Here is a 25765-nt window from a genome sequence, read left to right on the forward strand (position 1 = left end):
ACAAATTCATTGGCTCAGCAAGACCTGAGAACATGGAGTTCCTTGTAAAACCCCACAGTCCAGAAGGAATCCAGTGTAGAGGGGAAGGAGGCCAAAGAAGACTAGACACATTTTATAAACCTCTTTCACTATAAATCTTTTCTCCAAGGCTGGGATTGTGAAGCCAAGCCATTTATGTTCCACTGCCAAGTAGGAGGGTGGACAGTGTGAATCAGCAGTTAAGCAGGATGTCACTCAAGGAAAACAAATACCTTTGGATGGAATCAGGTTTCAAATTTAAAGGCATTTCTTGGTTGATTGGAGAACTGGATACCCCTCTGATATTACTCTGTTTGGTTTCCTCTCTCTTGTACTTTGAATCATGTATTTCAAACTTTTCTCCTCTTAGGCCTCTAAAAAGAGTGTGTGTGTGTGTGTGTGTGTGTGTGTGTGCGCGTGTGTGTGTGTGTATTCCTTTATCCAACAACAGTATGCACAAGCCAAAGGCACATTAGGACATTTAGAACAGCTAACTCTGTTCTAAATCTGTATCTGGTCTAGTCTTCATACCAGTAGCCTTCATAAACCTGACAGTGAATCAGCAGGGTAATTGTCAGTGAGCCTGTGTGCATGCTCTCAACTGATAAATGTGTAATGGGGAGAAGGCGTGTGAGATTGGGACCAAATTAAGCACTTGATTATCTCTGAAGTACATATGCAGATATCTTGGGGGACAGATATTTCCAGATGCTTAGGTAAAATCCACTCCCACCTCACAAACAAAATCTAATTTTGCTGGGTGCAGCAAGGCTATCAGTCAAAAATCACATTTTAAGGGATGTTAGAACAAGAGTAGTGATCACAGGAAACACATTTCTGATCATTTCCTGAAATGTTTTTGTTGTTGTTTGTTTATTTTGTTATTTGTATTAACATAGGTTCTGCTCTTCCTCTTGCTTCTAACTCCTTTCTGTTTCCAGGATTATAGCCACAATGGCCAGAATAGCAGTAGCCTTTATGTACCCCAGCACAGTGGATTCCTGAGCCCATTTCCCTGAGGTATACCAGCTGTGGACTGTTCAGTTTTCAAATGATTATCAAGTGGGAAGAAAATATCTCTCTTGTCTAACCTCTGGTTATTTGAATTTTTTTTTTTAATGCAGCAGTTTCCAAACCCTAACTGATATAATTTCAAATGAGATCAGTCAGAGCAACAGAGCAGAGAAAAGCAAAGACCTGAGGTCTCCAGGCTCCTGATTTTCAACCAAGCTTTGCCAGTGACTAGCTTGTGACATTTGCACTTAAATCAAGACATTTGCACTTTTTGGACCTCAGTTTTGCCTTGCAAACAGCAGCTTATGATACAAAACTCAGTTTCCAAGACTGTGATGAGGAAAAAATGAGTTAATATGTAGTTCTGTAGCTAAACATTAAAATTATAATAATCTCTTCATAGAAGAAAGTTTGGGAAGTGGTTTCCGAAATAAGATTTATCCAGAAGATGCCATCTGAAGGTAGAGCCGGCTACCTGTGACCCAGCATTCCATTTGTTTTGTGCACTGCCAGCAATATCATTGTAGCGGAAAACATATTTCATGCTGTGCTGGGTGGCTGAAGTAGCACTTAGATGCACATGCCCGAATTCCAGATCAGCAAGAAAGATCCAAAACACCCTGACAAGGCCCAAACTGACCTCTTTTAACTCTTAAGTGAAGTGTTATTTGACTCGCCCAAGTCACTGAAAATGAAAACGAAATCTCCAAGAGAATGAAAATGTCAGGGAAAGAAAAACTCTGCTTGGGATTGAACTCTGAGTCTCCAGACTAGTTTGCTTGAGATGTGGTGCTTCCAGCAGAACTTCCATTTCCAACATACACCTGGGTTTGTTCTTTCCTGCACGCCCCCTCCCCCACCCCTGCCTCCCTTTCAACTCTTAGAATCCTCAAAGGGAACTCTCCATATTTTAAATTCATCTTTGACATAAGGTAAGCATAACAGGCCATGTGTTGAGACAGGAGTGAGGAGAGTGGGGCTTCTTTTAGTTCCAAGGAATAGTGATCTATCTTGAGAGAAATGGTTACTGCAAGGTGCCCAGAAACAGAAGCAAGAAAGCAGTCTGGAACTCATTTCTCTCTTGCATGTTACAGTCTCTTCTTGGTATTACTCCAGCCCAAAATTTTCACCTGTTTTCTCTGTCACTTTCCTTTGCATGGTCATCTATACCAAACTCAGAGCTTTATAACTCTGAATACAAACTATTCAGTAAGAGTGTACACTGTGTCTGTATCATGATTTAAAGCTTGATAATATTTTTGTACCCATTTTGTCCTTCCTCCAATTACAGCTTCCCTAGCTCTTAAGTCAAATACAGATTGGTTCCATTCAATACTAGCTCTGTGTAGATATAGTCATATAGATTAGGGAAAAAACAAGTTATAACGCTTGAGCAAGCTATCTATGATCCTCAATTAACATTCAAACTAAATTTCTCACTCATAGTTACTCTGAAATAAGTAAAAAAATAACCCTGCTCATTCCTGCTTATTCTATACTCTTTCATTCACTGCCCTTGTCATAAAGTATTGCTTTGAATTTCACTCAAGCAATGGTCAAAGTAGCACATGACTTAACGATTGTGGGCTTTGAAACTCAAACAATTGAACAGACTTGACCATCCCCTTTGATTCCCTTGCCATATGTCACTGCTTCCTGTCTGCCCTGAATCTCCATACCTTTCGCTGAAATCACCCACGTCCTGCCTTTCTTTTCCTGTCTTGGGAAGTATGACTTCCCTTCAGTTCCTCTGGGGAGTTAGCTGCCATTCTCTTGTTGATGTCTGTTTGCTTATCAGCCTCTCAGGGAGGTTTTAGTTTAACAGCCAGGAGGAAACACAGGGACACATACCACACGTGTCCATTCTCTGGTCAGTGGACAGCGGATCTTCCAAAGTTGTTGAAAATGGTAGAGATGACCAGGTTATTTGAGGATACCAAAGAAAAGAAATGACAGGAACCATGTCATATAGCAGGGAAAAGAAATCATACAAACCAATTACAGGGTTATTGGGAGATGAGAGCACACTTTTGAAAAATGAGGTAGATTCAGCAGTCTTTATCGATATGCAAAGATTTAGGCAACAATAAACCTGAAATGCACAAATTGGTAGTCAAGTGATATTTTACCTGTCTGAACCTTTTTTGATATGTTGGAAAAACTCTCTAAATTTCCAACATCTAAAAATATATGTTTTTTTTTTCATGATTCTAAAGGCTGCATAGAAAAGTCAGAGACAATGTATTCACATATTGTAGTTTTCATAGGGAGGCGTTTTAGATTGTATGGTCATTTTGTTGTAAGATAATTTACAAGATATCCATTCTCAGAAGAGGCCCTAAATATTTACATCAAGTCACCAACATCTTCAGGTATCCACGAAGAACACTGCTCACCATCCAATCACCAGATGGTTAAAAGGCATGAATAGTTACTTCTAATAACTCCCCTAAAAGCACAGGATAAAATAACTTCAGGGTAGAGTGTTTCACACTTGGGGTGAGAAACACTCTCACAGAAAGTATTATGCAATGAATCCTAACAGCCCGAATTTGGCCCTCAGATTAGAAAGCTCAGCTGTATACCGTCTGTGATACAGTTCTGTTATACAAAGAAAAAGATCCCCCCACCCCATGAGTAGGGTGATTTTTCTTGGTATTCTCATTACCAGTGGGGTTTATCTCTTCGTTGTTGTTTTTTTTTTTTAACACTTTTGAGTCTCCTACTAGATTAATATTTTTAAAATTATTTTATTATTTATTTATTCCTTTTTGTTGCCCTTGTTGTTTTCTTATTATAGTTATTACTGTTGTTATTGACATTATCATTTTTTTTTTGGATAGGACAGAGAGATATGGAGAGAGATGGGGGAGACAGAGAGAGGGAGAGAAAGACAGACACCTGCAGACCTGCTTTACCGCCTGTGAAGTGACTCCCCTGCAGGTGGGGAGCCAGGGGCTCAAACCGGGATCCTTCTGCTGGTCCTTGCGCTTTAGGCCACTTGTGCTTAACCCACTGCACTACCGCCTGGCCTGACTCCCCTAGATTAATAATTTTTAAAAGATTGTGACGAAAGTTCGTAGGACCAGGATCCAAATATTTTTTGAATGAAGGAATGAACAGTTTTTTTCAAAGGAATCATCAGTTCCCAGTATATCTGTTATTGAGAACTGCATATGTTTTATTTCAAAAATTATAAGCACCACACTCTACAGTCACATGAAACTCCTCCAATTAACTAAACAGTCTAATTAACTTGCTATTTAGTAATGATAGGAGTGATATGACTGTCAACGCTATTACTGTGCCTTTGAAAATCCACATTTGGGGAAATAATTAGCTGGTACACAGGAATTAAAAAAATAATAATTGAAGATTAACTAGTGACAATAAAAAGGTTTATTTCCAAGTCAGGAAAGAACCCAAAGTACAAAATTACTTTCTTCATAAACATTCCTTTCTAGTATCATTTTCAATGACAAGTTTTAAAACAACCTAAATATTCAACAGAGAATACCTATTAGGGAAAAATAAGCACATCTTCATGGAACCTTTTCCTTCAGTAAAATGGAAAATTAAGAAAGTAAGACAGATGAACATGCATGGTAAATATATGGCATTTCTTTCCTCACTGTAACAATTTACATTCAAAAATTTCTACAAGAAGTAGCAGAGCAAGTAGAAAATTTGTAAGCAGTAAATTTGTTACAGTGGTGGGGCTAGATGTATATGTCACTTAATTGATATTATACCTGGAATTATGGTGTGGACTATTATTAAAATCTATTAATGAAGAGGCTGGTAAGACAGCATAGTGGCTATGCCAAAGACTTTCATGCTTGAGGCTCTGAAGTCCCAAGTTCAATCCTCAGAACCACCTTATGGTGGTGAAATGGTCTGTATTTTTATTTCTCTCTCTCTCTCTTTCTCTCTCTCTCTCTCATTAAAATAAAGTAAGTGAAATATTCATTAAAATTTAAAAACATATATTAATGATGCTATATAGCCAACATATTAATAAGCATAAACAATGATATAAATGTTTTTTAATAAAACCTATTATAAGAGTTTTGTAATAAGGTGGTTCCATTATCATCCTAGTAGTATGTTTGCTTTGCTTTTTGTCTTTACTTTCTGGATAGTTTTGACCCCCCTAGTAAGTCATGTGATGCCCTTTAGTTTATAGAAAGAGAAAATTAAATGTGATGATTGCTAAGATTTTCCCCAACTTCCCACCCCTTAAAAAGAAAAAAAAAAAGAAGAGGAAAACACTGGATATTTTTAAAGAAAATATCACATGACAAAGATTATAGGTGACATGGAAAACAAATATCACAGGGATGAATACAGAAGTGCAAGAATGGAGATCACTAAATGTAAATATGCAGATTTCCCCTAGTGTAGACTGCCAGGGGGAAAAATATCTCTCCCACCCATCTGGGTTCTTTTTCACTACTTGAATAATCCAATTACCATCAAAAAGGATTAGTAGAAGTACACATTTAACTAAAGATGAATGGGGTATCTACATAAATATGGATTCCAATCCCAGGGAGGCAAGATGGGGGTCTACATCCTGAGCTGAGGGTGGGATATAGTATAGGGTCTTCAAGGACAAGAGAGGGGGCTCACAGGACAAGGAAAGGAGGACTCACAGGATAAGGACCAGATGCTCTGTGACTAGATATTAACTCTGTCATGGAAATAGGTTCCTCCCAATAGAAAGGTAATATCTGGTTGAAACCCTTATTCTGAGTAATATTAATATATTGAGTTTTCATTCTTCTATGAAGTTAAGGAAAAGTTTCTTGTGAATCTGTAGGGCCTTAAGTGACCTCAGTTCAGAATAGTTCACATGCTAGCATGGCACATCAAGATGACCTATTCTGAACATCTTGTCCAGACTTTTCCTCTCCTTAGTTGGAAGGATTGCTACAGTCATGTGTTATGAGTGCAGGCAACAAGAAAATGCCCTTATTTTCAAATTAATATGGTGAGAAAAACACTTATTTCTGCAAATTTTTTTTTCATTTTTTTCCCTTGTTGTGGTGGTAAAATGTAAACACTCCTTTAAAACGACAGCTAAATCACTAACAGGTTATTGTCTGAGTTGTGAAAGAGCACATTCCTCTCCACAACAGAACCAGACATATAACAATTTGATGTAGCTATCATAAAATCATTACTGATCCCAGCAAAGCACATGTTATGTTTTAGCAGGACAGCCGTTGCATTTCGCCATATTTAAATTGCAATGTTCAGCTGTGGGTTTCGTGCTCTTACTTACCCTGGCAATTTTGATAGAAGGAACTAAAGTTGGGCTGAGTAAGATTTAGGTGTGAAAGCACAGATAGGATTAATCTTTCATACTAATCGTATCTTACCAACCTCAAATCCATCAGCTACTTAATTCACGAGATAAATCACACAAAACAAACTGCCCCCTAAACAATAATTACACTAATGCCTTCAATAGGCATTTTCTCCATCTCCCCAGAGGAGAGGCATTATTCTTAAGGAGAGTGAAAGTGTCCTGATGAAACCGCTCCCTCTTTCCTGTCCCAGAGCCCTTGCTCAGCTCTCTCATTCTCCACTACCAAGCGGCAGCACAGAGGGCCTGGGTTTTCTCCTTTCACAAACAAATACTCTTTGAAAGGTGCTCTCCTTCTTGCATTTCATCTGGTATGTAAATTACCCAACTGGAAAGCTGCTTGTCTGAGAGGGTTTTATAACCCTTCATTGTTTATACATGTCACCCAGGAGTCTTTCTTGTTGTTGTTGCTCAGAGGGCTATTTATTTGAAGGGGGAAGGGAAGAAAGAAAAAAAAAAAAAAGACCCTCTCCACCTCCACCTCCACCTCCACCTCCACCTCAAGTTGAAACCAAGCCTCTTTTTTTTTTTTTTTTTTTAACTCTCTCCAGCTGGAGGAGAAGAATAAGGTAGGGAGGTGGTGGGGGAATGGGGAGGGTGAAGAGGATGATGGGAGGGAAGAAGTAGACTGAGCCACTGTCTTCCCTTGGGAGCCACTTCCTGTCAGGACATCAGGAACTGTCAAGTGAATGATCAGCAAGAGGAGAAACTGTCCTCTGAAGTTTGGGAGGATGCGGAGTTCCACACTAAGCTCAGCAAATCCACCATGACCTGTGGCCATGTTCACACGCCTCCCCCAACAGGAGCCCCATCCATGTCTGATGTCTGAGCACAAACACTGGAATCCCCTTTGCAAGCGGCCCCAACCATTCCCAGCTTCCTAGGGGTGTCCTGGCTGCAGGGAGACTTTCCAGAAAAGCAAGCAAAGATGTTCATCCCTTTTCACACCTTCTTCAGTGAATCTCTGTGGCAGAGTATTTAGGAATGGGAACGAGTACAAATGCAAAAAAAAAAAAAAAGTGTTTATGAATAATGGAACATTTCAAATCCATCTGGTTTCTGAGACATTTTTTAGTTTCTCACTACGGCCAATTATATAGCATGCTTGAGTGAGAACTGGTTCTATCCTGAGGCCCATTCTGCTCTCAAATTTCTACATTGATAGTCGCTACCAACCTCTGGGGTTACTAGCCATATGGTAGTCCAATATGGCACTTTCCACTCTACTTGTTATACAGTAGGTGAGATTTCTGGCAAACAGAAATCCACTCTGCAGTAGCCGCCATCAGAGGAGGACCCAGGGCGGGGAGGCAAAGGGCCTTTCCAGATTCTGGCAGCGTGCTGTGGCTTCCTTTTTTTAATTTAAGAATGATTCAGGATAATTTGCTTTGCTCTTCCTTTTATTGTCTAGGCACACCCTGCATAAATGGCAAAAGCCCGTGAGAAATGAAAGAGAGAGAGTAGCAAAAGCCAGAGAGAAAGAGAGAGAGAAGAAGAAGAGGAGGAGGAGGAGGAGGAAGAAGAAGAAGAAGAAGATCTTGTTATTGGGAAAAGGCATTCCCTCCATGTCACTCTTCAAACAGCTTGCATTTGTTCACTGTTTTGTTGTAGAATATTTTAATTCCTAAAGGAGTGTGCTTTTCAATGTATACATTTAAATACAGAAGAGACAGGATCATAGTGAGCCCCTGTCCATATCAGTATAACTTTAAAAGATAAGAATTAAGGAAGTCAGCACAGAGGCCCAGGAGGTGATGCAGCAGGTGGAGCACAGGACTTGTGTGCATCAGGTCTCAAATTCAATCCCTGGCACAGGATATGACAGAATGGTGCATTGCATCAATCTCTCTCTCTCTCTCTCTCTCTCTCTCTCCATATATATATATATATATATATATATCCTCTCTCCCATGCTTTTTCTCTCTCATGTATGCTTTTTTTTCTCATTAATGAATAAATAAGTGATCCTTTAAGACACATATCTATACAATAAAGTTAATTCCATCACACCTTCAGTGGTGATATCAGTAATTTTCTTCAATATTCAGTCCACTTACAGAGAAATAAGGACACTACCTAGAAAATAGACAATTCCCCTGCTATCTAAAAGGCTCACTAGAGATTCTCCCTTTTCAATACTAGAAACTATTTTAGTCTGGGAATGAAATGATTTTTTTTGTTGTTGTTGTTAGAAAGAGAGGATGTGTCCACTGATAAACTACCTCTGGGAAAGCACCCCTGAAAATTAATTTTTCTCTGTCATAAAAAAAGGGAGTAAGGATTGCTTCTTCCATTAGAGAAAGGGCAAAGGACTGAGACAAGAGCTTCTTCTCAGACGATGGGGCATTCACTGCTCTTAAAACCTGTGCTCTTGAAGTAGTGACAATAGTCCTCTTATCTCTTGAGCTCCCCATTCCTAAGTGGCAATTACTAGGAAAGGCTGTGACTGTGCATGTTAAGAAAAGTCTATCTGACCCTGTTGAGGGCACATGCTTTAAACAAGCAAGGGGCAGAGAGGAGTTTAATATCCAATCCCAGACACCCAAATGGGTTGCATGGACTGAGCCCTCAGGAGGCAGCCCTGACCTTAGTGGCCACTGTGACAATGCCAAAGTCACAGTGAAGTTAAACCAGTTTATAAAGCCAGGACCTTGGATGGGGTGTGGATACGCATGAGGTGAACCTGATGAAGTTCATTTGCTTGATCATTTGGAAAATATCTCACAAGTATCTTCAGGAAGAAAGTCTAGGTTCGCAATCCTTCTGTGACCATGCCCTTCTCTGCCTTGTTGTCTTCTAGCTACTGCCACTAAATTACCAGTTCCAGTGTCTGAATGTTATTGTACCTTTCTCCAGCAGCCTGACACTATCCATCATGTGTGAGAGGCCTAAATAAATACTCAGTGAAAGAACAGAGAGAAAGTTGCTTATTAGTATTATAAATTCTACTCCCATTAAAATTTTAGTTAACATTTGTCTAAAACTTCATTCCAAACGGCCTATCAGAGTTATATAATACTTGGAATCACTCCCCAAGCTAAACTGAACAAGCAGTAAAGCCCATTATAAAATGTGTAATAGTATATTCCAAGCCCCAGATGGCTTATCTAAGTATTTTGGATTTTCTACATGTCTGTACTCTCTGACCTTGGCACAAATCAGCTCAATTTGCTTTAGTTAATTATGGACTTCACTGCGGCAAGTTCAACAGGAGGACCTGAATGATGTTACATGGCCACAGGCGTTTATTTCTTAGTTGGTTACTAAATTTTAAGTGTCAGAAGATTATTATTTACCCAAAACATTGTGAATCACTGAACAGACTTTTAGTTCAAATGTATCAAACTATTTAAGTTCTTAATTATTTTTTTTTAATAAATGATCTCACTTCTCTGACGTTCCTTGGGTGCCAGACACATTACCTGGGCACTTGGATAGTTGATATTTCTTTTTATCAAAAGGAATATATATATTTTCCTTATTGCAAAACTAAGGAGACAGATTCTCCAAGGGCTGATAAGGTCAAAGTGCTAAGTGTAGAGCTGATCCTCACAGCACTAGTGTCTTCTGGCTTCTGAACTCAAAAGTCTCGCTCTTCAGTGAAGTTCCCACTTCCCTGACCTTGAGAGTTACTAGATGCACTGAAAGTGCAGGCAGTCCCTTAGTACCTTACTTCCCTTCTGGAGTAGATTTGTCAGGAGAAGCCAAGTGCAGCTGGGCCCTCCAATATATAAAGGTGAGTTCGATCTTAAGAAGAGTGATAGGGCTGAGCTAACTTAAACACCTTCCCAATTGTGATCCTATGTGTACATTGTCTGGTATAGAGCCCAGCACAAAATACTGCTCTTTCATTAATGACTGCTGATCTCAATGCTGTGAGAAAGGTGTCCTCCCTCACCCCCAATGGCCAAGAAAAAGAGGTACATACGAAAAAGGGGATGAGTCCTCTACTCTTTCTAAACTCTTAAGACAAGTCTATCTAGGGCCACTTCCCCAAAGAAAACCACATCTGTTTTTCAGATGAATGATAATTTCTCAACACAATCCCACAAGAGGGTGGCCACCCCAAGATGAATTTGTGTGGCATGCAATCATTCTAATACTAGCACAACTTATTTAGATTTCTGTGCTGGGATTTGTGGGAACTAGTAGAGAGAAAATAGAAAAAAAATAAAAAGAAGAACAAGAACAAGAGCAAATAGCTTGGGGCAAAACCAGGCATCTGAGAACAGATGGTGTGCGAGCTTCTACCACTGAGCATGGCTGACAAACCGTATCAGTGACCTGCTCTGAGATGCAGTGACAGGGATTGGAGTGGGTGAGAATTCCCTGTAAAGCCAAAAAAACTTCTCGAGTGACCTTGACTTCGATTTGCAAAAGCACCACCAAGCACACAGCTTTGCTGGTAGCATGATGGGATAACAACAGCAACAACATACAGCTCTGTTTAGTAAAAAGATTAAAGGAACGCGTGGGCCCATCATGCCATGGAGGGAAGAACAGAACTTGGCACATCCAAGCAGATTGGAGGGACCCAAGTGGAGAGCTCAGCTATCTGTCTGATATCCAGAAGAATCTTCACAAACTGGGGGAAACAAATGGCAGGGGGGCAGTTGGAGGGGGGTGGAGTCACTATTTTAGATAACAAATATATATATGGAATATCAGGCTATAACAAATGCCTGAAATTGATGATGTGGCTTAAAAATTAATCATCAACATGGAGCCATTTTGAATCTGAATACTATACTACTGCTAATGTTCCAGGCATTCACAGGTGCATCCACTGTAGAAGGAATGTTATAAGGGCAAGCACAAGACCTCCCAGGACTGGTCACTTACTATTTGATGAACTTTCCATCAATCAGAACTGAAAACTCACTTACATAAATGAACCTCGCCCTGCCCCTACTGCCATACTGGAAGTGCATTTCTCATGAGGTCACTGGGGCACAATATCTGAATTGCATTTCTAAACCCTAAATAAGCATTAGTTACAACTCAGCTTCCGTAAGTCAACCAGACTTGGGTTTCTTAGTCAACAGTGCAGTCAAGAAAATGAATCCAGAAAGCCAGGTATTGACATGGGATTGCAATTTTTAAAAGAAGAGTAGAAGAACTGAATAAAATAAGAGAATGAAAATGAGTAAGACAGTTTGGGGAAGGGAAAACACTTTGCAGGTCAAATAAGCAGTGCACAGTCCAGACAAGTAGGTTTCATATTGTTCGAATAGCTTTAGTCAAAGATGAAAGGTTTAGACAAGCTGTCGGGACATGAGAGGAGGATATGGCACTAGAAGACTAAAGCAAATAGAGTGAAGAGAAAGAAGGGTTTTTTTTTAAAAAAAGGAGATGTGGTGGGAGTCGGGCGGTAGCACAGAGAGTTAAGCACACATGGTGCAAAGCGCAAGAATCAGTGGAAGGATCCCAGTTCAAGCCCTGGCTCCCACCTGCAGGGGAGTCACTGCACAGGCGGTGAAGCAGGTCTGCAGGTGTCTATCTTTCTCTCCCCCCTCTCTGTCCTAACAACGACTACATCAATAACAACAACAACAACAGCAATAACTATAACAGCAATAACTATAACAACAATAAAAAAAACAAGGGCAACTAAAGGGAAAATTTAAAAAAAGGAGATGTGGGCAGAGAGTTAACAGAAGACTGAGTGTTAACCAGTGGGCTCTGGTTAAGTCTCTGACTTCATCAAAGAGACATGGAAAATAGCTATTGACAGATCCTAAGCAGAAATATAGCTGGGTCAGCAGCCTGTTGGGAATAGAAGGGAAGAGAGCCTGGTTAAAGGATAATACACCTTATGAGTGAGCCAATGGCTGGACTAGTCTAGATGCCCAGGCTCATCTCCAGCACAAGCCCAGAACGTTTGCTCTCATGCTTCCCATAGTCTATGTATGCATTCCCTTCTTCTAAATGTATCGTATTTCTTCTGTAGAATATTTTTTAAAGTCCTTCCCACAACTTACTTCCTTAAAATATCTTCTACTGGCCCCATCTAGCACTTCTATCCATTCCCTTTGATTTTATACTCTATATGTTTCAAAATGTCATTTGTAATGCTACAGGAGTAGAGTGAAAAAAATTGAAATAAAATACCTGGAATTAGATTTTTTACTATGTTACATGTTATCTAAGAGATATAGAAAACTAAACAAACACCTTGGAGCTCCAAATTAGTCTTTCAAAAAGACGGAAATAAGGCAGTGATACTATCTTACAAAAGTACAAGAATTGAATGAGAAAGTCATTTGAAAATAGCCTATAAATTATGCCTGTTAAATAAATTGGAGATTTATTTACTTGTTTTGCATTTTCTACCAGTTATAATGATAAAGTTTAGTTTTTCTCCCCAAGTATATTTAAAGTTTCTTTTAAAAAAAATCTAGATTTGCTATCTGTTTTTAATCCTCAGTGCAATGTTATACAAAGAGCAATTCAATAAACTAAAATTGTTAAACTGTGTTTAAGTGAAAAGAAAGCATTTTTTTTTTTTTGGCCTCTAGGGTTATTGCTAGGAATCCACTATCCCTGGAGGCTATTTTCTCCTTTTGTTGCCCTTATTGTTTATCATTGTTGTTGTTATTGTTGTTGTTGTCATTGTTGGATAAGACAGAGAGAAAATGAGAGAAGAGGGGAAGACAGAGACAGGGAGAGAAAGATAGACATCTGCAGACTGGAGGTAGGGAGCTGGGGGCTCGAACCAGGATCCTTGTGCTTAACCCGCTACCTGGTCCCAATTGTACTTATTTTTAACATACTTTTAATGAAAGAAAGTTGTCCATGATGTTTCTAAGTGTAGAGTCAGAACACAGTCCACAAAACGGTCAAGATGCTTTCAACTCAAGGTGTCAGACTTAGCAAAGAAGATAAAGTGAACTTAAACTTCATGTAGAAAATCATCTTTAATATGAATAGGACTCATACATTAACGGGAATAAACTTGCATCAAAACATGTTTTCTGCTCCTATTTAACAGTAAATCAGTTCAAGTATTTGATAGCAACTAAACTAAAAAGTACTGTTTATCAGAAATTCAGACTTAGAGGGAAATTCTCTATTTTATCTGGCAACCTTACTAAAGATTTGACAAGTTAAAGAAACCCAACATAAAGGAACTGAGACCAGGGATGACAAAATAGCTCACATGGATAGTGCACCCTATCTGTATGCACACAGCCCAGATCCCGCCACACTGGAGGAGAACTTGTTGTTCTGGTGTCTCTCCCACTCCCACCCCACCTACCCTGTGCCCCACCTCACCAGCCATCTTGCTTGTCCCATCTATCTATCTATCTATCTATCTATCTATCTATCTATCTATCTATCTATCTATCTGGATCACTGAAGTCTGAGAGATGATGAGAGAGAGAAACGGAAGAAACACAAAGTACCTTAGTTCAGCAAAGAAGAATTAACTGGACCTTTTGTCCCAATGTGGAAATAGTAAAGGGTATCACAAGGTCTAAGCAGTGGTGCACTTCAAGTCCCTTTCCCCAACTACAATGGGGAAGCATCATGAGAAGCTCTCTCCCTATTTTCCCCTACCCTTGCAACTTCTCTCTGACCTATTTAATAAGGAAGAAAGAGAGAAAGAGAGAGAGAGAGAGAGAGAGAGAGAGAGAGAGAGAGAAGAGAGAAGAGACAGAGAGAGAGAAGGGAGAGAGAGAATGGAAGGCAGTCTGGGAGGTAGCACAGTAGATAGAATTCTCAAGCGTGAGGTCCTTCTCAAGGTTCAGTCCCCAGCAGCATGCATACCAAAGTGATGTCTGGTTCTTTCTCTCTTTCCCTCTGTATTTTAAATAAATAAATAAATAAATAAATAAATAAATCTTAAAGACAGAGTGAGGAAGAGAATGTAAGAAAGAAAGGCAGATTAAAAAGACATAGAGGGATGGGGGGGGGGGGGAAGGCCACCAAGAGTGCACTCAACCAGGTACAACACCATCTAGCCTGGAGAAGTCTTTTTATTAATGGATAGAGACAGCCAGAAATAGAGAGGGAAGGAGGAAGATAGGGAGAAAGACAGATAACACACATGCAGCTCTGCTTCACTGCTTGCAAAGCTGTCCCCCTACCGGTGGGGATGAGGGGCTCAAACCTGGGTTCTTGTGCATAGTAACATGTGCACTCGACCAGGTGCGCCACCACCCAGCGCCAAACTATTCAATTTCTAACTAGCCAGTTCATAATTCCATCTCCCTGGGAAGCTAGCTAGGGTTTTCAGAACATTGTGATGCATGCCTAACTCAGGCTCTAACCCCACCAAAAAATGAGCATATTTTTAAAAAGTCCAGTAGAAAGGAATTAACAGAACTAAAAACAACATATGATACCAGCTGGAAAAAATCTCTCTGAGAAATATTCTCATGATAGAATGAAGTTCAAAACACATCAGGTCAAAAGTGAAGAATTTTGTCCTCTGTGAGAGGAGTCCTCATAAAGACTGCAGTTCAGCTTCCAATGCCTTCATCAGCAAACTGGACAAAGACGATTCCAGACTGCCCCAGTGCCTGGCAGAAATAACTATAAATTGCCTCTGGAGAAAGGACATGATTCAGGTCTCTCTCTCTCTCTCTCTCTCTCTCCCTCCCTCCCTCCCCCTCCCCCTCTCCCTCCCCCCTCCCTGTCCCTCTCCTCTCCCTCTCCCTCTCCCTCCTCTCCCTCTGTCTCTCCTTCTGTTTCTCCCTCTCCTACTATCTCTCCCTCTGTCATTAATAAATAACTCTTTAAAATAATCAAAAGTAATGTATATTTTAGAAGCCAGGCAACTAGAAAAGTCACCCGGAAGATTTATCTGGCTTGCCTGGTACTTTGAGGAACTGAATTCACCTAGAGTTATGGTGGTATGTGCACTTAACCAGGTGTTCCATCACCTATCTCCCCTCACCTAGAGTTATGATGGGTTCTCAGCCCTGGCAGTCAATGTGTAGCTGTCTACATCGACATCTATTTTAGTTTTTAGTTATTGCCATGACGGTTCCATATACCTGCTGTTGAACTTATGGTATAAAAATCCTGTCATATCCCAGTCTAATTCATTTAATTGTTTAGGAAGTACATTTTTCCATCAGAGGTGCAGGACTGAGGGTATGTTTGTTTTGTTTTTGTTTATTTGTGTTTAATGTTATTAAATATGTGGCAATCCAGCTTTGTGAAAGCTTCCTTTGCTTCACACAGATTTGCACTCCAGTCCCCCAAATAATTTCATCCAAATAACCTGTGTTTCTTTGAGGACAATTAAAAAAATGTTTTTGCTTCTTCCCCAGTGACTCAATTATTAACTTCAGGTGCTAGGCTAATTAGCCAATGAAAATCTCTAAATGAATTAAAAAAAAACTCAACTGATTACACAAATTTTGTTTGACAGGCCGGGTGGTGGCACGCCCAGCTAAGCACACATAGTACCGAAACAAAGAAAAACACAAGAATCGGGGTTCAAACCCTGCTCCCTGCTCCCCACCTGCAGGAAGGACATGCTTCACAAGCAGTGAAGCAGGTCTGCAGGTGTTTATCTTTCTCTCTTCACCTCCCCTCAATTTCTCTCTATCCTATCGAATTAAAAAAAATGGAAAGAGAGAAAAGAAAACGTGGTTACCAGGAGCAGTAGATTCATAGTGCCAGCACCAAACCCCAATGACAGGAGACAAAAAAAAAAAAAAAAAAAAGAAAAAAAATTCTTGTTTAGCATTTTGGATTCTGGCAGTAAGAGGAATTTTCTGCACCTTAAGAGGAAATGTGTGATCTACTTACTAAAGGAGGTATCACCCTCATTCAAACCTGGGAAAATATCTCCACATGTTTCTAGCTCTTCACCTCACCCAATTTACATCTCTGCAACCTATCTTTAGCCTCTACCCTGCCTGGAAAAGGCTCCAGTCATATCCCCCAATGACCATTTCCTTCCCAAAATTATATGATTGCTTATTAGTTCTCAATTTTATTTTACTTCCTTGAAATATACCACTCCTGACTTCACTTCTTTCTTCAAAGACTCTTTTTCCTTAGTCTCTGTGGTGATGAATTTTCTGTAGCTTTGCCCTTATCTTTCTGAATAGTTCTTTTCAGTTCTCTGTCCAAACTGTACTGAGGAGCTCCCTCAAATGTCTTCTCTACTCACATTAAATAAACTTCAAGTAACATCATCTATCAGTTACCTGCTCTGTGGTGTTTTCTCCAAATACCTGTCTTCCTGAAAGTAAAGCCACAGAGTAATGTTCATCTCTTAACTGAATATTTTACAAGCAATTTAATTTCTCTCACTTTTTTTTTCTTTTGCCACTGGTGTTATCACTGGGCTTAGGTGCCAGCACTATGAATTCAGCACTCTCAGTGACCACTTTTCCTTCGCCCCCCCCCCCCATTTTATTAGAGAGAAACTGAGGTGAGGGGGAGGTAGATAGTGAAGGAGAAAGATAGATACCTACAGACCTGCTTCGCCACTCACAAAGCATCCCCTGGAGGTGGGGAACAGGGGGCTCAGACCCAGTTTTTTGAGCATGGTAATAGGTGAGCCCCTCCAAGCAACTTAATCTCAACAACAAAACTGAACTTTGGAGCCAGGTGGTGGCATACCTGGTTGAGTGTACATGTTACAGTGCCCAAGGACCCTGGTTTGAGTCAGTCCCCAGTCTCCACCTGCAGGGGGAAAGCTTCATGAGTGGTGAAGCAGGACAGCAAATGTCTATCTCTCTCTCCCACCTCTATTTCTGACTATCTCGATCCAATAAATAAATAAAGATAATAAAAAATTTTTTAAACCCTGAACTTCTTATTTTCTGCCCTGAAAATGTTCTTTTTACAGAGTTCTCCATCTTAATGAAAGAGATCACTATCCCTTTTTTTGTGTGTTTCATTTCATCTCACTTCCATACCTAAGCAGTCAACAATTTGTTGATCTTATATCCTAATAATTGCCAATATTTCTGCTTATTCACTCCCCAAATATATAATATATACTTATTCAGTTCCCCCACTATCAGCATCACTATCATCATTCAGCTTCTACTGTCCTCTAGTCAAGTGTAATTTTTTAAACTTGATCTTTTATGAACTGACCTCTGCCTAACTATCTACTTTAAATGACCTTTTGACTTTGAATCCAATGCATGAACCAATTTGTTCTATTTGAGATTTCCCTATGTTATTTTATTGGTAAAGTAGGAGGAGGAGGAGGAGAAGGAGAACTAGAAGAAGAAGAAGGAGGAGGAGGAGGAGGAGGAGGAGGAGGAGGAGGAGGAGGAGGAGGAGGAGGAGGAGGAGGAGAAGAAGAAGAAGAAGAAGAAGAAGAAGAAGAAGAAGAAGAAGAAGAAGAAGAAGAAGAAGAAGAAGAAGAAGAAGAAGGAGAAGAAGAAGCATTGTACATTTCTCCTCTTATGCCAGAATTTTGTTTCCTGCCTTCTTTACCCTATTTCCGATTGCTGGGACTGGACTCTGTGTGAACTCTACAAGGTTATGTCTTCACGCCTTTGACCTTACAAGGAACATGCCCTTGGAGAGACATATACCCCAATCATGCCTTGAACTTATCACTTACAGGTGCTTTTATGTCACTGCCCAGTACTTTTTCCCTTAGAGTGTGTGTGTGTGTGTGTGTGTGTGTGTGTGTGTGTGTATACTTTATCTTCCTCCTAATTATATTCATAACATGTGCCTGGAGCTTTAAAAGTTTGTATTGGATATTAAAGTAATCTAAACATGCTCCGAATCTTACTGGGGGAACAGGGCATAGAGTAATTCATTCAACCACAGCAGCAACTAAAAGTTCTGCAGTGAAAATACTATTAGAGCAGCGCCCCAGAAGAATTTAAGGAATGAAATGAGATGATGGGGTCTATCATAGAACGGAAACCTCAAGTATGTTTTATATCATAATGCAATAAAGAAATATATATCTGCTTCATTCATCCCAGTCTTTTTCTGATTTAGCCTTCTTTCATAGTGTGGTAGTCAAATTATATGTTAGCTGGCACTGACCATCACATAAAGCACATTGGATCTCACCATAAAAGAAAGTGATCTAATGGTATGGGTACCTATTTCCCAGGTCAATAATTGATGAGTTGATAGAACTAGATGCCAGTAAGAGGTTACATTAGTATCATTACAGTTCAACAGTATTTATCAGTTTATCTTCTTGCTCAGCAGAAGTCAGATAACAAAGGCTGGCTGGGATGGGTATACCAGGAAGACCCAAACAGAAGATCATTGTACCACAGTTATTCAACCATATGAACATTTAGCCTCCAATTCCCTTGTTATAAAATGGGTGGGCCTGAGGCAGCCTTTGGATTACAGCTCCTTGAAGTGATATACACACTGTTTCCCAGAGATTTGCCCCAGGAGATAAACATTTCCAATAGATTTTTATGACAAAGCCAAGAAAGCTAATAATTGCTATGTCAGGCAAAGAAAGAAAAAAAAAAGAGTGAAAACTAATTCAGTGTGATCCTTTATGAAAGAGGGAAAAAGAGCAAAAGATTCACAACTAGAAGCATGAATTGTCAGAGCTCTTTGAGGGTTTTTGAGGAAGTACATCCGCCAGGTTATAAATAATGACAACAGGCAGTAATTTGCATGGATTAGGGCTGTTAACATTTATCAACTTCTGCATTTTCAAATACTCCCAAATTCTTGATTAGGAGTGTCTCTTTGTAGTGAAGGATTGATAGTGGGAGTAAAAGAGTCTGATGAATTTAAAACTCAGATGAGAGAAAGCAAAGCTGTCTAGATCTAAACTGAGATACCATTAGTAGTTCCCATAAATCAAATCATGTTTATAGTAAGGATACAGTTGAATTACCATCTGGACTTTTTAACCTCGACATTTATTTCCGAATCATTCCCTGATATTGGAAGTAAACTTAACCCTTCCTTTCATCTCCATGGCTTGCCTTCATGCCAGTTCTCTTTGAGAGAAATGACCTGATTTTTAATGGAAACAGAATGTCATATGTGGTACGAGAGTGGAAGAAATGATGAAATTCTTGCATAAGCTATAAAAAGAAAAACAGACTTAGTTTTAAAATCACTTCAGCTGAGAAGCATTTCAAGTGATGTCAACAGGTGAAAAGAACTGTAAAATCTGCATTCTGATTGCTTACCTTTGGGTCTTATAGAAGAGACAGAAGCATATAATTACTACCCCCCTCCATCACCACACCACCACCATCAGAAGAACTATAGTTGTAGGCTGACATGCATACATATAAATGAGAAATTTGTATGAGATTTCTAGAGCTCTAATCAAATGACTAAATTTCACCCACATCAAGCCATTTATGTCTAAAATCTAACTTAGTGGTCTCTCCTTTTTATTTTTCCATTTTCTGTTGACAAGTGTTTTATTTCCACTGGTGGAAAGAGAAAAGAAAATCAGCATGTACATAATATCCTGCTTCCTTTCCTTTTTACGTTCTAGAGTTGAATCTCTTGCAACGCAAGGTCTATTATTGGCTGCTTTGGTAGAGCTGTGCTGAGCATGCATCGAAGGATCAAGGAGAAAGTTAGTTGCAATGGGGCAGCTGTCGTGGTGGATGTTGAAGACCAAAGAGGCTGAGGAGGCTCTCCCGCCGCGGTGTTTAGTTCATCATACTAAACTCTCCACAAAGAATTGAGGGGAGGGGATGCATAATTTCAGGCATTTTAAAGCTTTTATTCAGGAAAGTAAAAACACATGCACAGAGAAATGTGTGGGCAGAAAGGCAGAAAGGCAGCTAAGGTAGTCTTTCTCTATCATGCACCTTCACTTCCTTTCTAAGCCACACCTACACCCACTGCAACTTCTGAATGGTTTTCAATCTTCCTCTTCTCTCTCAGGTAAAGGAAACAAAGGCCTGGCCTCCTCCCTCCTCGGGTGTTCTCCAAATTTTCTTCCCTGCCAGTGATAGGGCAAAAACAAAGGTGCTCTGTCTGAAAAGTTCTGGGTTGAAGTAGGACCAGGGTTCAGGGACCTCTCTGATCCTAATCTCCCTGAACAGTGTGGATTTTGAACAGGTAGAATATGTGCCCACCAATACCATGATAAAAACAAACTTAAAATAATAAAAATAAAATATTCTAATTAAGAAAAAGAAAAGAAGAGCCCAAAGGGATACAAAGTATGTCCCTCTGATTGAAATCAAGTCTAAAACCAATGTATTGAAAAGCATCTCTGTGATTACTGAGATCAACACCATTATTCTTAAAAATACATACTGCTTTAAGGGAAAAGACTTATATGGTTGAAAGAAAGCTTGTAATATGTATGTCAGAAGCATCAAGATTTAAAGTTCACCATTCTTTCACCTGTAGAACAAAAGTAGGGAAATTTCTTAAATTTTCCTGAGTCGACATTTTTCTTATGCTTAAAGTGAAGACAATAATGCCACACAGTATTAAGTTAATACATTTAATTCAGTATAGCTATTGGTATATGGTAGCTAGTAGCTAGCAATATTATCTATGGAAATAAATAGTTTAAAATACATTTTATTTGATTTACTTTAATGAGAAATAGAGAAAGAGAAGAGACAGAGGAAAGAGAGAAGGGGGAGAGAAAGAGAGAGAATGCACTGCTCAGTTCTGGCTTATGGTGATGCTTCACATTGAGCCTGGGATTCTGGAGCCTTAGGCATGAAAGTCTTTTTGGGTAGACAGCATAACCATTATGCTATCTACCCAGCCCTAGAAATTATAATGATAATAATAATTTTTTCTTTTACTGCATCATAAAAATATAGCTATCTGAATTATTACCAAGCCTATAGAGGTGTTTGTCTTAACAGCTAAAGAAACCTGTATGAAATGCACATTTGAGAAGCTTACATAAAAACAGTTAAGAAACAAACAAACAAACAAAAAAATTAGATAGCCCTGATTTTAGGTATGATCCTCAAGCTGCCAGATTGGCCTGTGGTTCATGGAAAAGGTTCCGAAGTGCATTCAGGTGACTTTCCACCTGGCTTGTGCTGCATTTAGGGCAGTTAGGAACCATCCTGATGGTTAATAATTCTCCTCAACAACCCCTGGGCATTGAGGGAGACTGGGATTTAATACAAGGAAGTACAGAACTTTTCCATTTAATATACCATACAACTGGGGAGGCTATTAGGGAGGGAAAGTTTGGATTTTGTTTCTTTTCTGCTTTTTCTTTTCTTGGATATTAAACCTAGAATTTTCCCACTGTGCATTTATAACAACTTACATTCTGGACAACAAGGATTCAAGTAGCATGCTAGGGTAGAAATCAGAACATTTTTCCTACCAAGAAGGGCTTTCATATTTGAGGCATTTTGGTCTGGTGAACATTGTGTTAGCTAGCCGGTCCGGTTGTAATTGGCTGGTTGAAAGCAAGCTAAAATGAAAGCAGAATTATGAGACTCATGTAAGTTTGGTTCAGAAGAACACTTTTGGAGCCGAGAGAAACCATCTTTTTTAGACTCAGCATCTTCAAGATCATCCTCTCTTCTTCAGCCATGGGTTCACTCTGATACTAGTTAATGTTTCTCAGAGGTTCCAATTTTGAGTACCAGGAGAGTCAAGATGTGTACTCTGTCAGAGAATATATTCTGATCCTTGAATATCTCTTTCTCTCTGTGACTTTCCTTATCTCTCTACCAACCCACCTCAAGTATTAAAGTGAGTGTAAACCCAAGTGATAGAACACCTTCCCTCTTATTTTGTATGTACTCTGGTTCACTTGTCACTACCGACTGTATCCTGTCAGTGAGATGTATATCAACTGTGAAAACTCAAAGACAAATCTGTCCAGAAACAGAATCGACCCATTAAGACCTAGAGAAGGAAAAGTGGGTTTAATCACCTCCCCTGTTGTATTCAAGTTTCTGTTTCCTTTCCTTTCCCTCATAAATAAGAACAAGTTTGGCTCAGAAATGTGGCTCAGAGGATTGTGAAGAGAGTTTATCCTACAAGGAAGTCCAGGCAGGCTGATCAGGGAATCTCTTTTGTTGGAAGACTTTCTTTTAGAAAAAAGAAGAATTGGTTTCTTAAGTGCTTTCAAAGGTTGCCTTGATAAGTTTCTTTGTGTCGTTGTATCTTTCATTTCGAGTTGAAGGTTTTTCACCCGGTCCTTATTATAGATGACCTAACATTTCACTCCGGGGCTGATGCCAGAATCCTTTTCCTTTAGTTTCTGGCAAGGTTGTTGCATTTCCTATCTCCTCTCCTTCCTGAATTTACCTAAACCCAAGTTCCAGGCTTTTGTTGAAATGCTTTTTCTCCCTTCCGCCCCTGTGTGCCCTGTGTCACATTATCTGTAAAAGGTTGCAACCAACTTCCCTTTTCTGTGGACACAGGAAGGGGAAATGAAGAGAAGTTACTGATCTGATTCTAGAGGTCAGGGGTGTGGGCAGCGTGAATGTACTTTTCTCAATAGCTTTCACTGCGGTGTGGGCTCTCTTTTGTTGACCATCCCTGGCTATTGTGTGTGGGAAAGCTTTTAATAACAGCCGGCAGAATTGACTAAATGGCAATACCAAGATGAAAGGGCTTCGTAAAAAAGTTCTATGTGTACGGATATCTGGTGAGAGACCCAGCCAATCCCCGGGCATCTCCGGACAAACCTATGATGTTTCTCTTCCATTCTGGGCAGGATTAGCTTCATGATATTTCAGCCTCTCTGCATCTCATTAAAAGGAGTTATGACTCTGCACCACTTCCCATGAGAGAAAATTGAGACTGGAGGTCACACAGCAGGGGTCAGGGAGATAGAACACAGGGGTTCTCAAGACCTGCACTGGAAAGGAGAGGTTCAATCCCCTGTACTACCAATAGGCAGAGTCCAGCAGTGCCCTGCTCAAAAGCAAAGATGGCACACAGCAAGCAACAGAGACAACCCCCCCCCCAAAAAAAAAGTATACCCAGTTCTGTTCCTCCCCAGCTCTCATGCTGCTATACTGTATACCCACTCACAAGCTGCCACCACAGAAATCAGAATTTCAATCTAGGACAGCTCCCCCCCTCCCCATCCAAAGGGTAGAGAGATTATCATCTGCATTTAAATCATTCTCTGGTGTGGGCAGGCTAATTAATATGAGCACATTTCCGTTCCTCCAGCCCAGAGACACTTGCAGAACTGTTCTCAAGGTGCCTGCAGATCTTCCACTGGCAACTCTGTGTCCCTTCCAGACCTTAATTTCCGCAATTAGGCTCCTCAGCTGCCCAGGCTCTGCAGGACTGATGGCAGCCCTGTGGCTCTTCCTTCCGGTTTATGGTGATTGCAAATGGGGCCTCTGAGTCACAGAGCAGGTGGGACCCCAGCTCTGAACTGGACTGAGGATACAGGAAGGATGCCTTCCACCACACATGATGCCCTGTATGTGGTGTGGGACAAGGCAGGTGGAAGTACAACAGTCCGTCTGGTCCAGCCTGAGCTTTTCCAGATAACTGACAAGATGGGGGTGGGGAGTGCACAGGCTCTGGTCTGTGAATGCATAAACAAATACCCTTGATTCACTGTTATCACTTCTTAAGTGTCAGAACTAATGGAGTGGCACATCAAAGGAAGCAACTGCCTCAAAGAGAGAGGGCTCTGTAAATATGACTAAGAAAGAGAAAGAAATTAGACACTGAGAGAGACTTGTCCTAACCACCTCCAAGCCTGTTAGGGGGAGGTGAGTACAGCCTTCCTAGACTCCTAACTGCCACCAAGGCCAAGTATGGGCCTGGGGGCCAGACTTAAAGGGAAAAAGATAATGCAGAATGGCTAGGGTTTGGATGGTGGCACATCTGGTAGAGAACACATATTACAATGCATAAGGATCCTGGTTCGAGCTCCTGGTCCTCACTTGCAGGGGGAAAGCTTCATCAGTGGTGAAGTAGTGCTACAGGCATCACTCTCCCTTTTTGAATCTCCCTTCCCTCTCAATTTCTCTGTCTCTATAAAAATAGATCAAATTTTATTTTTTTTATTATCATTATTTACTTACTGAATGAAGATAGCCAGAAATCGAGAGGGGAGGGAGTGACAGAGAAACAAAGAGACACCTGCAGCCCTGCTTCACCACTTGCAAAGCTTTCCCTCTGCAAGTGGGGACCTGGGTCTTTGCACATTGTAACACATGCACTCAACCACGTGCGCCACCACCCAGCCCTGATAAAAAAATATGTATTTTTATTATATAAATGCAAGGGAGTCTAAGTGAGTTTGGTAAATGGAGAATCCATGAGAGCACAGAGAAGTTATCTCTTGCATGTATTTTTAAAGAGAAGAGCATTAAAAGACTGTGAAAATTGCTCTGTGTTAGAGCACAGGTCTTGCATGCCTGAGGCGCCTGAGGCCCCATATTCAATACGTGGCCCTACCTTGTATCAGAGCTTCTTTCTTTCTCACAAAAATTAACAAGTGGCCTGGAAGGTGTCACAGTGGTGGAGTTCTGAATGCAGAAGCATGAGTTCCTGAGTTTAACTCCCAGCACCAAAAGTACCATAGTACTGCTTTTTGGACTGTCTGCCTATCTATCTGTTTATCTATCTACCTATCTCTCATGAAATAAATGTCTTTAAAAAACACAAATCTCAAAAAATTAAAATAAGGGGCTGGGTGGTGGTGTACTTGGTACAGTGCACATGTTCAAGTCCCCAGTCCCAGTCCACGTGCCTCTCTGTCTCGTTCCCTATCTCCCTTTTCCTCTCTATTTCTGGATGTCTCTAGCCAATAAATAAATAAAGGTAACAAATTTAAAAAATAAGGGGGGCTGGGCGGTAGTGCAGCGGGCTAAGCACACATGGCGCAAAGCACAAGGGCCAGCGTGAGAATACTGGTTTGAGCCCCTGGCGGAGGGAGGGGGTCATTTCACAAGCAGTTAAGCAGGTCTGCAGGTGTCTTTCTCTCCTTCTGTCTGTCTTCCCCTCCTCTCTTGATTTCTCTCCTCCGTATCCAACAACAGCTATAACAACAATGACAACTACAATAAAGACAACAAGGTGGGAAAGGTGGCTTCCAGGAGCAGTGGATTCGTGGTACAGGCACTGAGCCCCAGCAATGGCCCTGGAGGCAAATATAAAATAAAGTAAAATAAGGGCCAGGCAGTGGTGCACCCAGTTAAGTGAACATAGTACTATATACAAGGATACATGCAAGGACCCAGGTTCCAGCCCCCATACCCAACCTGCAGGGGGGATGTTTCAACAGCTGCAAAATAGGTCTGCAGGTATTCTCTTTCTCTATCCCTAGCTAGCCCCTCCTCTCTCAATTTCTCTCTTTCCTATCAAATGAAAAGACAAAAAGAAAAAAGAAGAAAAAAAATCAAAATAACAAAACATTAATCTTTCTTCCTTATGGCTCAAGTGAAAGGCACACAGTAAAAGAATCTCATGGAGGAAAACACTGAGGCAGCAGGGAGAGAAGTG

This window comes from Erinaceus europaeus, chromosome 20, assembly GCF_950295315.1.
Source record: "Erinaceus europaeus chromosome 20, mEriEur2.1, whole genome shotgun sequence".
NCBI lineage: Eukaryota > Metazoa > Chordata > Mammalia > Eulipotyphla > Erinaceidae > Erinaceus > Erinaceus europaeus.